This window comes from Lithobates pipiens, unplaced genomic scaffold, assembly GCF_037356315.1.
Source record: "Lithobates pipiens isolate NorthernLeopardFrog02 unplaced genomic scaffold, aLitPip1_a1.2 Scaffold_8, whole genome shotgun sequence".
NCBI classification, from domain to species: domain Eukaryota; kingdom Metazoa; phylum Chordata; class Amphibia; order Anura; family Ranidae; genus Lithobates; species Lithobates pipiens.
In genome coordinates, this window is record NW_027507903.1 from 54,954,094 (window position 1) to 54,975,788 (window position 21,695).

Genomic DNA, 21,695 nt, shown 5'->3' on the forward strand with positions numbered 1-21,695 from the left:
CCAGTCTGATGGGGGGTCACTGATGTAAGCGTGGAGTGAATACAATAATGTAAGGGACCACTGATATAAAGGTTTACCCCCCTATATCAGTAACCCACCCCCCTTACCTTAGTGAATTCTTTCTGTGGAAGGTGGTCTCTGTGGTATAGTACGCTTTTCAAATGTGCTTTAAAATGTATGGTTTTCCCTTTTTATGAACAAGAAAATAATGAGGTTATGCTGTTGGGCTGGTATAATAATGCTATGGGGCTGGTATGAAACTATTTCCAGGTCTGGTTTTTATACCCAGTCCGCCCTGTGCTTGGCCAGTCCATCACCTTTACCCTCAGCTTCTTTAGCAAGGCAGTGGTCATCTTGGAGATATGTTTGGGGTCATTATCATGTTGGAATATTGCCCTGCAGACCAGTTTCCGAAGGGAGGGGATCATGCTCTGCTTCAGTATGTCATAGTACATGTTGGCATTCATGGTTCCTTCAATAAACTGTAGCTCCCCAGTGCCGGCGGCACTCATGCAGCCTCAGACCATGACACTCCCACTGCCATGCTTGACTGTAGGCAAGACACACTTGTCTTTGTACTCCTCACCTGGTTGCCGCCACACACGCTTGTTGCCATCTGAACCAAATAAGTTTATCTTGGTCTCATCAGACCACAGGACATGGTTGCAGTAATCCATATCCTTAGTCTGCTTGTCTTCAGCAAACTGTTTCTGGCCTTTCTTGTGCATCATCTTTAGAAGAGGCTTCCTTCTGGGACAACAGCCATGCAGACCAATTTGATGCAGTGTGCGACGTATGGTCTGAGCACTGACAGGCTGACCCCCCCATGCCTTCAACCTCTGCAGCAATGCCAGCAATGCCATCTATTTCCCAAAGACAACCTCTGGATATGACGCTGAGCATGTGCACTCAACTTCTTTGGTCAACCATGGAGAGGCCTGTTCTGAGTGGAACCTGTCCTGTTAAACTGTTGTATGGTATTGGCCACCATGCTGCAGCTCAGTTTCAGGGTCTCGGCAATCTTCTTATAGCCTAGGCCATCTTTATGTAGAGCAACAATTCTTTTTTTCAGTTCCTTATAGAGTTTTTTGCCATGAGGTGCCATGGTGAACTTCCAATGACCAGTATGAGAGTGAGAGCGATAACACCAAATTTAACACACCTGAGACCTTGTAACACTAATGAGTCACATGACACCGGGGCGGAAAAAAATGACTAATTGGACCCAATTTGGACATTTTCACCTAGGGGTATACTCATTTTTGTTGCCAGCAGTTTAGACATTGTTGAGTTATTTTGAGGGGACAGAAAATTTACACTGTTATACAAGCTGTACACTCACTACTTTACATTGTAGCAAAGTGTAATTTCCTCTGTGTTGTCACATGAAAAGATATAAAAAATTTTTTACAAAAATGTGAGGGGTGTACTCATTTTTGTGAGATACTGTAACTCCAATTTAATATCTAAGGGGTATATTTCTAAAAAAAAAAAATCACATAGCAATTTGCCCAGTGAAAATGCATGTATATTAATTTTGTGTAAATGGGGAAAATGTACTTCATTTAGCTATTTCCTTTGCTGGTTGAACGTTTTACATTAATTTAAAATTGAAAATACCACGTTTATACACTAGATGGTGATAAATATATTTCCTATGACACGTATCAGTCTAGTGGCCAAATGTGGTATTTTCTGTATTGACCACTTCAGGACTGCCCACTGCACTTAGTGTGTGCATAGTGTGTGAGTATATAGTGTGGAAGGGTGGCCCTGAAGCGATGGATCACGTACATGTACAGAATGTGATTTTGTAGTTCCCCGTAGGGGACGCACTCGCCCACCACCCCAGCTGTGCTGCCATTTGCTCCACCACAAGCCAATCAACGTGTCCAAACCAATGATTTATGGCCTGATCGGCTGAACAAACGACAGAAGAGAGCTCCGTGTTGGTAAACAACACAGGGCTCTCTACAGACAGCAGCAATGTGCCATTATTTTCTCCCTGAAAACCAGCACATTGCTTAGTAAAAACAGCACACGGTACACACAGTAAACATTTTTAGGCACACGGTTAACCCCTTGATTTCCCCTAAATGTTAACTCCTTCCCAGCCAATGGCATTAGCACAGTGACAGTGTATAGTATTAGCATCGGAAACTGTATTAGTGTCACTGGTGATATCAGTGTGAGTTAGTCATCCCTCCCCAATTCAGTTAGCGTCAGATTGCCCACTGCACTATCACAGTCCCACTATAAGTCTCTGATCGCCACCATTACTAGTATAAAAAAAAAACTCCACTAAATTTACCATCATTTGTAGACGCTATAACTTTCACACAAATCAATTAATATACAGTTATATCTCATTTGCGAGTAACGCGTTATACAAGCATTTCGCAAGAAGAGCTATATTTTTTCTTAAATCCTGACTTGATTTGCGAGCATAACTTAAGCCACCGGTGTACGTATTACCGTATATGGCCAGAGGTCAGGGGGCGCTGGAGAACTCTGAGAAGCTCTGAAACATTCGGAGACACTTCCAGCTGAGTGGGGCGGGCGTAACGTGCGTCTGAGCACCCGGAAGTGTCAACAGTTTCTGAGTAAATACAAGGAGAACAAAGTTGGGACTTTATATGAGACCTTAGGCATCCCGCACAGAGGTCTCCATCCCTAATCTATACATGGACAAGGGGGAAAGAAGCTAGGGGAACATAGGGGACAGGGGGACTTTATATGAAATACAGCACTCAGGGTTGGCTGAGACATTGATATATAATATAAGTAATGTTCTGACGTGGCAATAGTGGGCATAAAGCAATAAATTAATCAGATATTTAATTGAGATCAATCAGTAAATAATTAAAAAATATAATAATACTTGATGCAGATACAGTACTTTACCATATAATTAAATTAAATCACCAGTATATTAAATAAAATATAATTCATATAATATCTCACGAACATAATTTTATATCATACAGTATATAATAATAATAATAGTAATAATAAATATAATAACACAATAAATGATATATCATATGTAAAGATAAATAATGAATCATAAATAGCAGCAGTACACCCAGAATCGACACGGCCATAATGAACAAATTGTAATAAAAAGTAAATGAATAATAAAAAAATAAATAAATAAATAAATAAATAAAAAAAATAAATAAAAAAAAATAAAGAAAATAAAACATCAATGTCTCCGCCATTTAGTAGGACCCATAATAAGAACTATGGATACTGTGATATAGCAGCAGGGGTTAAAAGCTCGACGCGTTTCATGGACTTATATCCACTCATCGGGAGCAGCTGGTTGGGAGTATCTAAAATAAATTGTATGCAAGAAATTAATAATGGGTTAAAAAATTAAAAAATTATTTGATGTAGGAAAGAGAGGGAGCAACACCTATGATCCTATCCCTCTTACCTGCAGTAATATAGTGTAGTAGTAGAGAACAAGTAAAAAATAAAATAAAAATAATAAATAGTAATTGGGATTAAGTATATCGGGGGATGGTAAACCATAGTTCAACCGGGAGCTGAGGTAGTGACGAATGCGGCAGCAGGACAGATGCATCCAGGGGACAAAGAGGAGAGGAGTGTATAGGCAAAATCCCCATTCCAATGCTATAGTATTCGATATACATCATGAAGATATACTGTAATAAATGATAACATATAATATAGTAAGTATATGGGTAAAGTAATACAAAATTAATACAATAAGCAAGGGGGGGGGGGGATGTAGGAGGGGAAATAAACGTGTGATGGAGTGCTTAAGTGAAAAAGGTCTGATATACAGAAAGTTCAAGTGTGCCAGAGGAGGGAAAGACGTGCTCCAAAAAGACCAGAGTGAGTTTGCCTAATAATTAGGATAAATGAGGTGAAAGTGAAAGTGGCACCGTGAATAGTTAGAGGTCTCTGGATGAGTGATGGAAAAAGAGGGAAAACCTGACCTGCCAGCCTACAATAGTCAGCACCAACGCCACGTAGTACCGCACTGTGGGGGAGGAGGCAGCCACATACAGGCGAAATACCGCCTATTTGTAGACACCCAAACCCCTCTCCATACGGTACGCGAAAGATGGAATTAGCACGTCCGCACGGTGACCACAATCGCGTCAATCGTGCGGGCGTGTAGGCGTGGCGCCGACGCACAGCGAGTACACGCCCCCAGCCCCGCAGTCATGGAGACGAGGGAGTGGGGGAATGACGCGGTGCGCGTCGCAGCTCCCGGAAGTAGACACAGACCAAACCCCCGGGTATTGATGGATACTAAAATAAAAGCCACAAGAGGGAAAACCATCCCAGTATTACCAAGAACTGAAATATATATATGGCTCTTGATGCATATCATACAGTAATCCATATGGTGACAAATGTAAGTGAGTGTGTATTTCCATCCCAAATTCATTGAAATACAAGGAGAACAAAGTTGGGACTTTATATGAGACCTTAGGCATCCCGCACAGAGGTCTCCATCCCTAATCTATACATGGACAAGGGGGAAAGAAGCTAGGGGAACATAGGGGACAGGGGGACTTTATATGAAATACAGCACTCAGGGTTGGCTGAGACATTGATATATAATATAAGTAATGTTCTGACGTGGCAATAGTGGGCATAAAGCAATAAATTAATCAGATATTTAATTGAGATCAATCAGTAAATAATTAAAAAATATAATAATACTTGATGCAGATACAGTACTTTACCATATAATTAAATTAAATCACCAGTATATTAAATAAAATATAATTCATATAATATCTCACGAACATAATTTTATATCATACAGTATATAATAATAATAATAGTAATAATAAATATAATAACACAATAAATGATATATCATATGTAAAGATAAATAATGAATCATAAATAGCAGCAGTACACCCAGAATCGACACGGCCATAATGAACAAATTGTAATAAAAAGTAAATGAATAATAAAAAAAAAATAAATAAATAAATAAAAAAAAAAAAAAAAAAAATAAAGAAAATAAAACATCAATGTCTCCGCCATTTAGTAGGACCCATAATAAGAACTATGGATACTGTGATATAGCAGCAGGGGTTAAAAGCTCGACGCGTTTCATGGACTTATATCCACTCATCAGGAGCAGCTGGTTGGGAGTATCTAAAATAAATTGTATGCAAGAAATTAATAATGGGTTAAAAAATTAAAAAATTATTTGATGTAGGAAAGAGAGGGAGCAACACCTATGATCCTATCCCTCTTACCTGCAGTAATATAGTGTAGTAGTAGAGAACAAGTAAAAAATAAAATAAAAATAATAAATAGTAATTGGGATTAAGTATATCGGGGGATGGTAAACCATAGTTCAACCGGGAGCTGAGGTAGTGACGAATGCGGCAGCAGGACAGATGCATCCAGGGGACAAAGAGGAGAGGAGTGTATAGGCAAAATCCCCATTCCAATGCTATAGTATTCGATATACATCATGAAGATATACTGTAATAAATGATAACATATAATATAGTAAGTATATGGGTAAAGTAATACAAAATTAATACAATAAGCAAGGGGGGGGGGGGATGTAGGAGGGGAAATAAACGTGTGATGGAGTGCTTAAGTGAAAAAGGTCTGATATACAGAAAGTTCAAGTGTGCCAGAGGAGGGAAAGACGTGCTCCAAAAAGACCAGAGTGAGTTTGCCTAATAATTAGGATAAATGAGGTGAAAGTGAAAGTGGCACCGTGAATAGTTAGAGGTCTCTGGATGAGTGATGGAAAAAGAGGGAAAACCTGACCTGCCAGCCTACAATAGTCAGCACCAACGCCACGTAGTACCGCACTGTGGGGGAGGAGGCAGCCACATACAGGCGAAATACCGCCTATTTGTAGACACCCAAACCCCTCTCTATACGGTACGCGAAAGATGGAATTAGCACGTCCGCACGGTGACCACAATCGCGTCAATCGTGCGGGCGTGTAGGCGTGGCGCCGACGCACAGCGAGTACACGCCCCCAGCCCCGCAGTCATGGAGACGAGGGAGTGGGGGAATGACGTGGTGCGCGTCGCAGCTCCCGGAAGTAGACACAGACCAAACCCCCGGGTATTGATGGATACTAAAATAAAAGCCACAAGAGGGAAAACCATCCCAGTATTACCAAGAACTGAAATATATATATGGCTCTTGATGCATATCATACAGTAATCCATATGGTGACAAATGTAAGTGAGTGTGTATTTCCATCCCAAATTCATTGAAATACAAGGAGAACAAAGTTGGGACTTTATATGAGACCTTAGGCATCCCGCACAGAGGTCTCCATCCCTAATCTATACATGGACAAGGGGGAAAGAAGCTAGGGGAACATAGGGGACAGGGGGACTTTATATGAAATACAGCACTCAGGGTTGGCTGAGACATTGATATATAATATAAGTAATGTTCTGACGTGGCAATAGTGGGCATAAAGCAATAAATTAATCAGATATTTAATTGAGATCAATCAGTAAATAATTAAAAAATATAATAATACTTGATGCAGATACAGTACTTTACCATATAATTAAATTAAATCACCAGTATATTAAATAAAATATAATTCATATAATATCTCACGAACATAATTTTATATCATACAGTATATAATAATAATAATAGTAATAATAAATATAATAACACAATAAATGATATATCATATGTAAAGATAAATAATGAATCATAAATAGCAGCAGTACACCCAGAATCGACACGGCCATAATGAACAAATTGTAATAAAAAGTAAATGAATAATAAAAAAAAAAAAAAAAAAAAAAATTAAAAAAAAAAAAAATAAAAAAAAAAAAAAATAAAGAAAATAAAACATCAATGTCTCCGCCATTTAGTAGGACCCATAATAAGAACTATGGATACTGTGATATAGCAGCAGGGGTTAAAAGCTCGACGCGTTTCATGGACTTATATCCACTCATCAGGAGCAGCTGGTTGGGAGTATCTAAAATAAATTGTATGCAAGAAATTAATAATGGGTTAAAAAATTAAAAAATTATTTGATGTAGGAAAGAGAGGGAGCAACACCTATGATCCTATCCCTCTTACCTGCAGTAATATAGTGTAGTAGTAGAGAACAAGTAAAAAATAAAATAAAAATAATAAATAGTAATTGGGATTAAGTATATCGGGGGATGGTAAACCATAGTTCAACCGGGAGCTGAGGTAGTGACGAATGCGGCAGCAGGACAGATGCATCCAGGGGACAAAGAGGAGAGGAGTGTATAGGCAAAATCCCCATTCCAATGCTATAGTATTCGATATACATCATGAAGATATACTGTAATAAATGATAACATATAATATAGTAAGTATATGGGTAAAGTAATACAAAATTAATACAATAAGCAAGGGGGGGGGGGATGTAGGAGGGGAAATAAACGTGTGATGGAGTGCTTAAGTGAAAAAGGTCTGATATACAGAAAGTTCAAGTGTGCCAGAGGAGGGAAAGACGTGCTCCAAAAAGACCAGAGTGAGTTTGCCTAATAATTAGGATAAATGAGGTGAAAGTGAAAGTGGCACCGTGAATAGTTAGAGGTCTCTGGATGAGTGATGGAAAAAGAGGGAAAACCTGACCTGCCAGCCTACAATAGTCAGCACCAACGCCACGTAGTACCGCACTGTGGGGGAGGAGGCAGCCACATACAGGCGAAATACCGCCTATTTGTAGACACCCAAACCCCTCTCCATACGGTACGCGAAAGATGGAATTAGCACGTCCGCACGGTGACCACAATCGCGTCAATCGTGCGGGCGTGTAGGCGTGGCGCCGACGCACAGCGAGTACACGCCCCCAGCCCCGCAGTCATGGAGACGAGGGAGTGGGGGAATGACGCGGTGCGCGTCGCAGCTCCCGGAAGTAGACACAGACCAAACCCCCGGGTATTGATGGATACTAAAATAAAAGCCACAAGAGGGAAAACCATCCCAGTATTACCAAGAACTGAAATATATATATGGCTCTTGATGCATATCATACAGTAATCCATATGGTGACAAATGTAAGTGAGTGTGTATTTCCATCCCAAATTCATTGAAATACAAGGAGAACAAAGTTGGGACTTTATATGAGACCTTAGGCATCCCGCACAGAGGTCTCCATCCCTAATCTATACATGGACAAGGGGGAAAGAAGCTAGGGGAACATAGGGGACAGGGGGACTTTATATGAAATACAGCACTCAGGGTTGGCTGAGACATTGATATATAATATAAGTAATGTTCTGACGTGGCAATAGTGGGCATAAAGCAATAAATTAATCAGATATTTAATTGAGATCAATCAGTAAATAATTAAAAAATATAATAATACTTGATGCAGATACAGTACTTTACCATATAATTAAATTAAATCACCAGTATATTAAATAAAATATAATTCATATAATATCTCACGAACATAATTTTATATCATACAGTATATAATAATAATAATAGTAATAATAAATATAATAACACAATAAATGATATATCATATGTAAAGATAAATAATGAATCATAAATAGCAGCAGTACACCCAGAATCGACACGGCCATAATGAACAAATTGTAATAAAAAGTAAATGAATAATAATAAAAAAAAAAAAAAAAATAAAAAAAAAAAAAAAATAAAGAAAATAAAACATCAATGTCTCCGCCATTTAGTAGGACCCATAATAAGAACTATGGATACTGTGATATAGCAGCAGGGGTTAAAAGCTCGACGCGTTTCATGGACTTATATCCACTCATCAGGAGCAGCTGGTTGGGAGTATCTAAAATAAATTGTATGCAAGAAATTAATAATGGGTTAAAAAATTAAAAAATTATTTGATGTAGGAAAGAGAGGGAGCAACACCTATGATCCTATCCCTCTTACCTGCAGTAATATAGTGTAGTAGTAGAGAACAAGTAAAAAATAAAATAAAAATAATAAATAGTAATTGGGATTAAGTATATCGGGGGATGGTAAACCATAGTTCAACTGGGAGCTGAGGTAGTGACGAATGCGGCAGCAGGACAGATGCATCCAGGGGACAAAGAGGAGAGGAGTGTATAGGCAAAATCCCCATTCCAATGCTATAGTATTCGATATACATCATGAAGATATACTGTAATAAATGATAACATATAATATAGTAAGTATATGGGTAAAGTAATACAAAATTAATACAATAAGCAAGGGGGGGGGGGATGTAGGAGGGGAAATAAACGTGTGATGGAGTGCTTAAGTGAAAAAGGTCTGATATACAGAAAGTTCAAGTGTGCCAGAGGAGGGAAAGACGTGCTCCAAAAAGACCAGAGTGAGTTTGCCTAATAATTAGGATAAATGAGGTGAAAGTGAAAGTGGCACCGTGAATAGTTAGAGGTCTCTGGATGAGTGATGGAAAAAGAGGGAAAACCTGACCTGCCAGCCTACAATAGTCAGCACCAACGCCACGTAGTACCGCACTGTGGGGGAGGAGGCAGCCACATACAGGCGAAATACCGCCTATTTGTAGACACCCAAACCCCTCTCCATACGGTACGCGAAAGATGGAATTAGCACGTCCGCACGGTGACCACAATCGCGTCAATCGTGCGGGCGTGTAGGCGTGGCGCCGACGCACAGCGAGTACACGCCCCCAGCCCCGCAGTCATGGAGACGAGGGAGTGGGGGAATGACGCGGTGCGCGTCGCAGCTCCCGGAAGTAGACACAGACCAAACCCCCGGGTATTGATGGATACTAAAATAAAAGCCACAAGAGGGAAAACCATCCCAGTATTACCAAGAACTGAAATATATATATGGCTCTTGATGCATATCATACAGTAATCCATATGGTGACAAATGTAAGTGAGTGTGTATTTCCATCCCAAATTCATTGAAATACAAGGAGAACAAAGTTGGGACTTTATATGAGACCTTAGGCATCCCGCACAGAGGTCTCCATCCCTGAGTGCTGTATTTCATATAAAGTCCCCCTGTCCCCTATGTTCCCCTAGCTTCTTTCCCCCTTGTCCATGAACAGTTTCTGAGTGTCTCCAAGTGTCTCCGAGCATCACCAGCGCCCCCGCACCTCTGGCCACATACAATACCACATACACCAGCAGTGGTTGTAGAATGAATCCTCTGAGTTTCCTTTATTTCTTATGGGGAAACTTGCTTTGATTTGTTTTGGATTGCAAGCATGCTTCTGGAACTAATTATGCTGGTAATCCAAAGTATTACTGTACACTTATTGGGGCTTTTTTTTAAACAATAGCAGCATGTAGCAGAATGCATTTTGGCCTACATTTGTTTTTTTATATATATATATATATTTTGGGGGATATGTTTTATAACAAAGTAAAAAAAATATTTTTTCTAAATTTGTTTATAGCGCAAAAAAAAACAAAAAAACGGTGGTGATCAAATACCACCAAAAGAAAGCTCTACAGTATTTGTGTGAAAAAATTCTATAAATTTAATTTGGGTACAGTGTTGCATGACTGCGCAATTAAAAATTTTTAAGTGGTGTTGCCACCAAAAAATAAAAAATGGTTTAAAATTCTTAAAAAAAGAAAATAAAATAATTGGAAAAAATTTTTTTTTTTACTCACCTCTAAGTACCTGTTGCTAGGGGGTCCCACATAGTCTGCCTTCTTCCTTGCCCGGGCTGGTGACATCACTTCCCCTCGTGCCGCACAGTCACCTGGGACCTGTCACGTGTCCCAGGTGACTGTGCGGCGTATCACAGTGCCTTGCGCCGCTCGCGCATGTGCAGTGGGTGCCTGGCTGTGAAGCCACAGCCGGGTGCCCACAGTACGAATGGCGGAGCGGGGAACAAGGGGGGGCTTCGTTCCCCCGCATCGCTGGACCCTGGGACAGGTAAGTGTCCGATTATTAAAAGTCAGCAGCTGCAGTATTTGTAGCTGCTGACTTTTAATTTTTTTTTTTTTAGGGGGCACCCCACTTTAACCACTTGCCGACCAGTGCACGACGATGTACGTCGACAGAATGGCACGGGCAGGCAAATGGGCGTACATGTACGTCCCTTTAAATTTGCCGCCCTGCCATTGGGAGCGTGCCGGCGGCGGCGCGCTCCCGCGCTGGTCGGGACCTCCGTGAGTCCAGTTGCGGGACCCGCGGACTCGATCGCCGCGGGCATACCCGCGATCGTCTCACGGAACGGCCAAATGAAGAAATGCCGTTGTAAACAGCATTTCTCCATTGTGCCTAGCAACTAGTGACGCTGATCTCTGCTCCATGTGATTGGAGCAGAGATCAGTGTTCACTAAATGAAAGCCCGACCCCCCCACAGTTAGTAACACACCCCTAGGAACACTTAACCCCTACACTGCCACCCACTGGTTAACCCCTTCACTGCCAGTGTCATTTACACAGGAATCACTGCATTTATATAGCAGTGATTAATTTATAAATGACAATGGTCCCAAAAATGTGTCAAAAATGTCCGATGGGTCCCCCACAATGTCACAGTCATAATAAAAATCGCTGATCGCCGCCATTACTAGTAAAAAAAAAATAATAAAAAATTATTAATAAAAATGCTATAAAACTATCCCTATTTTGTAAAACGCTATAACTTTTGCGCAAACCAATCAATAATCGCTTATTGCGATTTTTTTTACCAAAAATATGTAGAAGAATACGTATCGGCCTAAACTGAGGGAAAAAAATGTTTTTTTATATATTTTTGGGGAATATTTATTATAACAAAAAGTAAAAAATAATGCGTTTTTTTCAAAATTGTCGCTCTATTTTTGTTTATAGCGCAAAAAATAAAAACCGCAGGGGTGATCAAATACCACCAAAAGAAAGCTCTATTTGTGGGAAAAAAAGGACGTAAATTTTGTTTGGGAGCCACGTCGCACGACCGCAAAATTGTCAGTTAAAGCGACGCAGTGCCGAATCGCAAAAAGTGGTCTGGTCTTTGACCAAATTGGTCCGGTCTGAAAGTGGTTAATTAGCACAGTGCTAAATAGTAAAAATTGGCCTGGTCATGAAGGGGGTAAAATCTTCTGGAGCTGAGTGGTTAAATAATGAAGAACATTTGACCAGCTTAAGAAATAACCTAATAATTTGTTTGTTCTTTTTACCTATTTTCACAGAATGAATGTACTTGCACCTTCCCTGAGCAAATTTCTGTACACATCTTTTTTCTTTTTTTTTTTAATAAATACACCTATAGTGTTTATGCTTTGAGGCTAGAAAAGCCAAAGCAGCCAAATATTCCAAGATATATTAGCCCCTCTAGTAACTGTCATTACTTACAAACTGGCTCAGTGACCAATTCAGATCCCCTCTTGCATTTGCAGGAAGGACGGAAAATGAAAGTTATTGGTTTGAAAGCAATGATTGGTTTCCTACAGCCCTATCCTATTCTTCATTTTTATAGTCCAACAACACAGCTGTGTTTCTTATGATATATTAGCTGTATGGTCATGGAGGGACCTGAGCAACAAGGTTGGCATATTTGGTACCAATTTTTTTAGAAGACATACAGTGCAAAATGTCTTCAAATGCTCCAAATAAAATGCATCTTTACACCTATAAGACACATCAAGACACATTTTAGCAAAACAGAAACAATCGAAATAAACCATAAATGGCAGAACAGGAGGCGCTGCTGTTTATGTGACATCCACCAGATGTCCACACAGGCTTGCGCATATTATTCTGAAGCTGTGGAGTCAGGTGAGAGCTTGTCCTTATTGTATCAGAATGGCTTTGTATGAGGAAACTGGATGTTTGACAGCATTACAATGCCAGCTACACATTACTCGCACATCAGGGGCTGTATGGTTCATTCATAGATTCATCCTAGCTGTCAGGCTGGAGAAAAAATAAGAGCATAAGCAGAAATCTTTTTTTTTTTAACAGAATACAGAAAAGGAACTCTTTATATGAATGATACAAGAGCAGTTATGATTGTAACCTTTAGTTCCTTACATGAAAACATGAAAATATACAATAGTCACTAAAAATAAAAAAATGTTTGAGTACAGTATGAATGAACCTTAGGAGATTTTCTCTTCCTGTTCAACACTGCGGTGAAATCTGGGCATACAGCTAAGACAGCTGATTGGAGGAAAGGCACACAACCCCTCTCTTCATTGTTCAATGGATCAGGGCTCTGCTAATCTATTTATAGCATCCTCCCCAACACAAAACTCTGGCTGCTTTTATCACATGTGATGCAGAACTTGTCAGGAGTTACCAGGCTGATAACAGAAGAACAGAGCAGGAGATAGCTACGGGACTCTGACTTTGAAGCGAGATAACAAGACACTGCAGATATATGTGCCCGGCTCAAATTTCATGAATCAGGTTTACATCCACTTTAGAGTATACTGTATGTGAACCCTTACCCTGTAAAACAACCCATTTAGTTTAGAATAGAAAATGTAAGGCGATCCGCGTGTGTGTGTGTGTGTGTGTGTGTGTGTGTGTGTGTATATATATATATATATATATATATATATATATATATATACTGTGAGGCGTTAGCTCGGCAGCGGGTGTGTGTGACCCCTGGATGGGTTCACAACACAAAATCAGGCACAGCAGACAGCGTTGTAGGTGAAAAAAACAAAAGGTGCGGTTTATTTATGCTACATGCAGTGAAAAATAAAACGGCCAAACAAAAATAAAACATGAAAATAAATCCTGGTCAGCTTGACCTCTAATTACACACATAGGTTCCCTGTCTAACAACTGAGTGCAGCCTTGTGCTGCACCAGTCCCTGTCTCTGTCTCTGTTGTAGAGGTTTGCCACGCAGGCGTTAACTCACCGCACAGAACAGGTGTCACATTCCCCAGTCTATACAAACACAAAAACTGGTTCCAGGATGGAGCATCTCCCTAAGCATGCTGGGGTTTTTTGTAGAGGTCTTAATGAGCCCGCTTACTTCAGCTGGGCTCATTAACTCTTCCCCTATAGGACTCCCAGCACTCCCCTCTAGTTGTACAAGGCCGCATAAAGCCTGACTCTAGGGCATACATATTTTCCATCCTGGATACAACCAGGTGATTTTACCTGCCTGCTGCCACAATATATATAAGAGGGCCAGTATGGTGGCCCGTAATTATGGGAGGAGCCCGGAGGGTATTTAAGCAGACCACCCACAACGGTCTGTGTCGGTTCCAGTGCAAGGTACTGCACATCAAGGGGCCGACTCTTCTCAGCTCCCTCACGGTCGACTATCTGTGCGTCCAATTGCAGGTGCACTTCGGCTTCTTTATTCGTGGTCTTCGTCAGCGGTTCCCGCTCATGGTCGCAGATAAGTAGTATCTGAATCTTTTCATATCATGTGCAAACTTGCGGCTAATCATGCTTACTATCCTGCACCCCTTTCGCAAAACCTACCTCTGAGTTGTTGACACTCGTGTCCCGACATCTTTCGGCACAGGCATAGTACATTCATAAATTCCTTCTACCAAACATATGATTCATTCATAGATCCAAGCCTCCGAGTCGCTGTCGGTCGTTCTCCAATATCACTCGCCATAGGCTTCACTGGTTATAAGATTCACTGTTCTCATCCTTTTTTTGAGATAAACAGGTATTGTTTGTATGGGTTTCTGTGGCAGATTGAGGTGTAATTAAACCCACCTGATGTCTTTCCTGCACTTGACTAGCCTGGGGGGATGGGTGGTTGATAGGTGTTTGGTTTCACAGTAAGGAATGGCATACACTCTACAACCAATTCGTATCAGATACTCCTTACTGCCAATTTATATCAGATTCATCTCATACATTTTTTAAGCTGATTCGTGTCAAAAGCATTGCACAGGCTGACTCTGCCAACTCACTGCGTGTCCACGTAGTTGTACCTTCGAGATCGGTCGTATATCTTCATCGATTGTCCCACGCTCGGACCGCTACACACTCGCTGTCGTAGGTAGGACTTTGTTGTTACCACTCCTCTAAACTCTAGAAGTTACGTTATCATGTTCGTTTATCATGTTCGTTTTGCAAAAAGTCGCACTATGTCATCTTTCATGTATTTCATGCTTTCTACCCAACGCAGGTTTACTCGAGCTATTCACTTCACGGCGATGCGGTCAAATCCAACACTCAAGCCCCTTACTCACCTCGCGTCTACGGCCGATTCGAATCTAGTCGCAACTTCGCTTCTATGTTTCGGATCCTCGGCAATCACAAAGCCCCTTCAACCGCCATCACCATTTAGTCGATTCAAACCCAGCCATATCATCGGCAATACGGGCAGATCTGTCATACGAGCCCTGTAGTCACCTCGCATCTACGGCCGATTCGAATCTAGTCGCAACTTCGCTTCTATGTTTCGGATCATTGGCAATCACCAGCCCCTTCAACCACCATCACAATTCAATCAATCTGAACCCAGCCATATCCTCAGCGATACGGTCGGATCCCATATACGAGCCTCTCAGTCGCATCTACGGAGGATTCGAGTCTAGTCGCAGCATCGGCGCAACGATTCCAGTCCTTGCCAAACGCAACTCTAACAACCAAGCCGAATTCTGTTGCATCACCGACTCAAATGAGTCAAATCTTTCGCAGACTATTCCATAGCTATAACCCAGTTCAAACTAGTCACATCGACTGTACGAATTCAGCAGTACTTACGTTTGACTTTCTCAGTCTATCCATACATGATCATACACAATTCTCTCCACCAATTTGCTCAGTGTTGCGCATGGTCATTCCTACATAATCACATTTCCTCTATAACCTTTTCTTTCGCCTTTCAACAAAGCTCCTTGCAATCGCTGCAAGCATCAATGCAATGACTCAATATGGCCACTCATCTCCAGTAGCAACACGGCTGCTCTCCTCATTCCTACACACTTATAATTTAATTTATAGATACAAAAAAAGCTGCTTTCTTGCAATCGCTGCAAGCATCTCTGCAATAGCTTAATACGGTCACTCATCTCCAGTAGCAACACAGCTGCTCACTTCATTCATCCATTCATTCATTCTCACCTCATAATTCAAATAAGGCCACTTCCTTGCAATCGCTGCAAGCATTTCAGCAAGTGGCTCAAACTGCCACTCATCGTCTCCAGTAGCAACACGGCTGCTCATCGTTTTCTCTGTCTCTTTCCCCTTTTTAGGCCAGTTAGAACACCAGTTAGTCTACCCTGCACCAGGTTTGGACAGTATCTCCCAACAAAAAAAAAAAAAAAACAACCCCATTGTCGAGGGCTTGCATCTTCACCAGGGGGCCAGCTTTGCCCCAAACAGCTCTTTGCAATCCCCCTTGTCAAAACGAAATTCTCATGTCACCTTACTACAGGCTCCTGGTCAACTCAGTTCTCGACCCCACCCAGTCAACTTCACAACTAGGGCATAAAGTCAGGTGTTTAGTTCAATGGGATTCCCCCTTTCTCTTAAACACTCTTTCACTACATATTTTTATTTCACATACAGAATTTGACCTGCTCCTGAGGCGTTAGTAACTGTCACATACTTCTGTGCACTTGACTCTGTTTTCGAAGCACAAGCCTTCAATACGCAGACAAGGTCGCCTAATCTCCATACTTGCTGGCAGTGCAAGCATTAGTAGACCGAACCCACGTCAATTAACTACAGATCGCAACATTCCTACTTAGTATACCAGACTTCAGCTACCCACCCCAGTCCGCCCTGGGGCGCTCTGGTTCATTAGTCTGTGCCGAGGTCAGACTGACACCCAAGCTATCGGTTACCTAGCCAGTCACCTCCTGGCTCACCTCGGTTGTCACGCATTCTTTTGAGTTTTCTAAAGTCACACTCAACAGCGCTCGAGCGCAAACCAACTGTCACTATGGCTGTCGTTCCTTGTCCTATTCTTCTTGTTTCCTTCCGCCTTTCATCTTATCTACCCAAACGCAACTATCCCCTCCTACCTTTGCAACTTACCTCAAACATACGCACCCCCCCTCTTGCTTTTAGTTGACGCCATGTCACAGGCAGACAGTGAGGACTTTGCCTCAGCCCTGCCTTTACCCTTTACGGGCTCAGCAAGTGGCGGTTTACAGTCTCACAAGAGCTTGGACCAATAAAAAAAACAACTCATAGCAGAACGGTGTCGCAGGAGTAAATCCTACCCTGCCGCAGCCAGGAAATCAAGCCTTTAGGCTACTGTTTCCACCGCCAGTGGCAGCCCTTCCAGGCACCACTTCAGTCTATCTTCTTTGCGACTACTCAGCTGCACTCCTGCGTAACCACACTGTCAACAGCAGTCGCCGAAGTCCAAGCAGAGTGACAGCCCTAGAGGTACGCCCAGCCGTGCCCCTACCAGCTCCAGTCACCACCGTCATTCCCGTACCTTCACTTACAGATACACCCAACTTCTGCACCATCGTCTTCCCTGCACACCTTGTCCTAGCAGGGCATCTAGGAGGACATCTTGGATGACAACGACGTTAACTTAGCATCCCTCCTCATAGCAGTACACAACTTGGCCTAGAACAAGTCATATTCGCGGGGAGATGTCTCCGTCATCCTGAAGGCCAGAGACCCTTTACTTAATCCCAAGCTCACTGTCACAGAGTTTGTGCTGGCCTTGGGGACAGTCAGAGACATGCTAGGCAGAGCAACCCCAACAGGAGGGTAGAATTGGACCCGTATCTGCATGCAGCAGGTCACAAGTACGCAGGGTGCCCATCCTTTGACTATCACCGCTCATTTACAGCCAAGGCAGCAGCCAGACTCAAGGTAATCCTTTACCTCCCACCTTTTAGTGTTTCTCTTTCAGGTAAAAACCCTGACTAAATCCTTAAATTAAGATGGGCCAGCTATAGCAGATCTGCCCATGGGAGTCGAATTTCTCACAAATTGGAATGGCATGCCAATGTGTATTCCCTCAGCATCTCTCTCTTCATCTCAGGTAGTCATGGTCACCACAGCCTCCACAAGTCTCAATTTTTGGCCAAACTTGGGTTTATAGGGCCATGGCCGTCAGAAATCCTCTTGATTCCTGGGTTTCAGTTAGTCCTCCTCTTTGTTTGACCTCTACCCCATTGTCGCAGCAGCTCAAGTCTGGTGCAACAACTGGGCAGGACAAACAGTGACGTTCGCCACAGACAACCAAGCCACAGCCGTCATTATGAATAAAGGAGGTCCTAGTAGCCGGCCATCGTGGCCTTCCTGCGCAGGCTGGTGCCACTATCCCCACAGCACCAATCTAACGTCCTATGTGTCCACATCCCAGACAAACGCAATAATCTGGCTGACGCACTACCCGTTAACTTTGCTTCGTTATTTTTTGCAGGAACCTGGAACCGACCCGACCATGTCTCTTATCCCACACTGGTCATAGCTAACATCGGATTCAAACAACACTTTCACGACGCTACCTGCCTTATTAATCTTTCATTATCTCACAACACCCTGAAGGCCTACCGTGCAGCCTAGAGGTTCTACTGCATGTCAGGTTACTAGCCTCAAAGCCCAGAGCAATACCAAGAGTTCTCCATCACATCCTGGTCTTCATATTATGCCACCACACACAGTTGGCATTGTCATACAATACCTTAGACCCCACTCAGCTGACATCCAGTATTTCATCCCCTTATGAGATCCTAACAAACCGTCTTGTTTGCCGCCCATACGGTCAAGACCATGTTGCGTGGTATTCACAGGCAATGACCCCAAATCAGTATCAAACGGCTACCCGTCACCAGCACCATATTCCGAGACGTGTCTTTCATCCTGTCACATTCCCCTTTGGGTTAAATTCAGCCTGGTCATTCAAGCAGCCATCTACCTGGCTTTCTACAGCTTCTTACGCCCCAGTGAATACTGTCACCATCCCAGTTGTAAAGTGTTACGTAGACGCCACCTCACACGCCATCAGACTTACTTCATCTTGCTCCTCAGGGTGTCCAAAACACAATAGTCCGGTCCAGGGGTTGACATCAAACCTTTCCAAACTCTCAAAGCCTGGTGCCCCGTGTCCATCCTAGATCAATTTTTGGCCCATATGTTTGATCCCTCGCAGGACAGCCCATTACTACCGTTCCCGATTAGTACTCCAGGCAGCAACCAGTTCATTAGTCACGTCAGGTTCCTTTTGAGCAAATTAGGCCAGGACCTTGGTCATTTTCTTGGACATTCTTTCGCATTGGAGCAGCATCAGCAGCCTCACGAAACGGGGTCCCAGTCCACGCGATCAAAGATGGGCAGGCGGGAATCCACTCGCTTTACTCGATACATCTCCAATCCACAAGTGGAAATGTCCTGAGCCTTCAGCAACTTTGCCCCGTAGTGTCTTGTTGTACATAAATTAATAATTACCTCCCTAAACTAAGTCTTTTGCGGCCTTCTCTTGGCATATCGCCCAGCAGACCGGGGCTCACCACCCAGCTCACCAGGGCTTACCTTACAGCAGACCAAGGGCACAATTCAGGTCTATTTTATGTTGTTAGTCTTGTGACGTGTTTATGTGTTCTTTCATATCTCTTATGCCCCGTACACACGACCGGACTTTTCAACATCAAAAGTCTGACGGAATGATTTCGGCAGACTATTCGATCGTGTGTGGGCTGCAACGGACTTTTGATTCACAAAAGTCTGACAGACTTTAGAAATGGAACATGCTTCAAATTTTTCCGCCAGAACTCTGCCGGACCCAGAAATTCGCTCGTGTGTGTGCTAGTCTGACAGACTAAAACCGACGCTAGGGCAGCTATTGGCTACTGGCTATGACTTTCCTTATTCTAGTCCAGTCATACGTCATCACGTTCGAATCCGTTGGATTTTGGTGTGATTGTGTGTGGCCAAGACAAGATTTGGAAAGTCCGTCAGAACTCTGTCAGAACTCCTTCAGAACTCCGTCGAAAGTCTGCCGGACTTAAGTCCTGTCGTGTGTACGCGGCATTAGAGCGGAGGGCTCCGACCATAAATAAGAGGGCCAGTATGGTGGCCCGTAATTATGGGAGGAGCCCGGAGGGTATTTAAGCAGACCACCCACAACGGTCTGTGTCGGTTTCAGTGCAAGGTACCCACCCACCCATTTCCCTTCTCAGAGTACTTCTCTTAAAACACGTTTCTCTACAGAAACATCCATTTTCTTTCTTAAGGTATGCGGCCTTCTCTTGGCATATCACCCAGCAGACCAGGGCTCACCGCCCAGCTCACAAGGGCTTACCTTACAGCAGACCAAGGGCACAATTCAGGTCTATTTTATGTTGTTAGTCTTGTGACGTGTTTATGTGTTCTTTCATATCTCTTAGAACGGAGGGCTCCGACCATAAATAAATATATATATATATATATATATATACCTCCCAACCTTCCCAAAATCACAGGGACGTCCCAGAATTTCAAGTTAAGCCCGGTGTCTGCCAAATCCAGGCTGAGTCCCGCAGTGGAGCCAAGTACCAGAACAAGTTCCGGTACTTGACTCCACTAATTCTCCTGTCTGGTGTGCACCGCTCTGCGCTACAGCTGGCGAGGCTGGAGCTCAGTCAGTACACAGCCCACCTACTCACAGGCCCTGTCGGCTCTAGATCCATCCAGTACAAGGAGGGAGGAGAAGGTAGGCTAGTTCTTCTCCACCTCCTCTCTGTGTCCCCCGGTGCCCGCCCTCAACCCCCGCCATGCAGCCAATGTTGTTCTGTGAAGGGGTTGCGTGTGTGGGCATTGAAAAAATAGTGTACACAATGCCTGCCTGAGCCTGAGTGAATTCTCTGATAGCTCTCTTCCTTCTATGCACTGTAGTGATCCATCGTTCCTGCCTTCCATGCCCTGTAGTGATCCATCCTTCTTGCCTTCCATGCCCTGTAGTAATCCATCCTTCCTGACTTCCATGCACTGTAGTGATCCATCCTTCCTGCCTCCCATGCGCTGTAGTGATCCATCCTTCCTGCCTTCCATGTGCCGTGGTGATCCTTGCTGCCTTCTATGTACCCCTGAGACTGTAATGTATATGTATCCCTGAGAATCCAGCTTGTGGAAAAGCAATACAAACGTATTTTATAGGTACAAGGAAGTCCAGGTTTTGTTTAACCATGGCCCTTAAGCCCCTGCCACTGGTATGTTTGCCCACACTTTGGGGTCATAGGCAGCATTCCTCCTCCTTCTCCAAACATGGCGAGTTCAGTTGATGCCAAAGAGCTCAACTTTGGTCTCATCTGACCACAACACTTTCACCCAGTTCTCTTCTGAATCATTCAGATGTTCATTAGCAAACTTCAGACGGGCCTGTACATGTGCTTTCTTGAGCAGGGGGACGTTGTGGTCACTGCAGGATTTCACTCCTCCACGGCATAGTGTGTTACCAATTGTTTTCTTGGTGTCTATGGTCCCAGCTGCCTTAAGATCATTGACAAGGTTCTCCTGTGTAGTTCTGGGCTGATTCCTCACCATTCTCATGATCATTGAAACTCCACCAGGTAAGATCTTGCATGGAGCCCCAGACTGAGGGAGATTGGCAGTTATTTTGTGTTTCTTCCATTTGCGAATAATCGCACCATCTGTTGTCACCCTCTCACAAAGCTGCTTGGCGATGGTCCTGTATGTCATTACAGTCTTGTGTAGTTCTACAATCTTGTCCCTGACATCCTTGGACAGCTCTTTGGTCTTGGCCATGGTGGAGAGATTGGAATCTGATTGATTTCTTCTGTGGACAAGTGTCTTTTATACAGGTAACAAGCTGAGTTTAGGAGCACTCCCTTTAGGAGAGTGCTCCTAATTTCAGCTCATTACCTGTATAGAAGACACC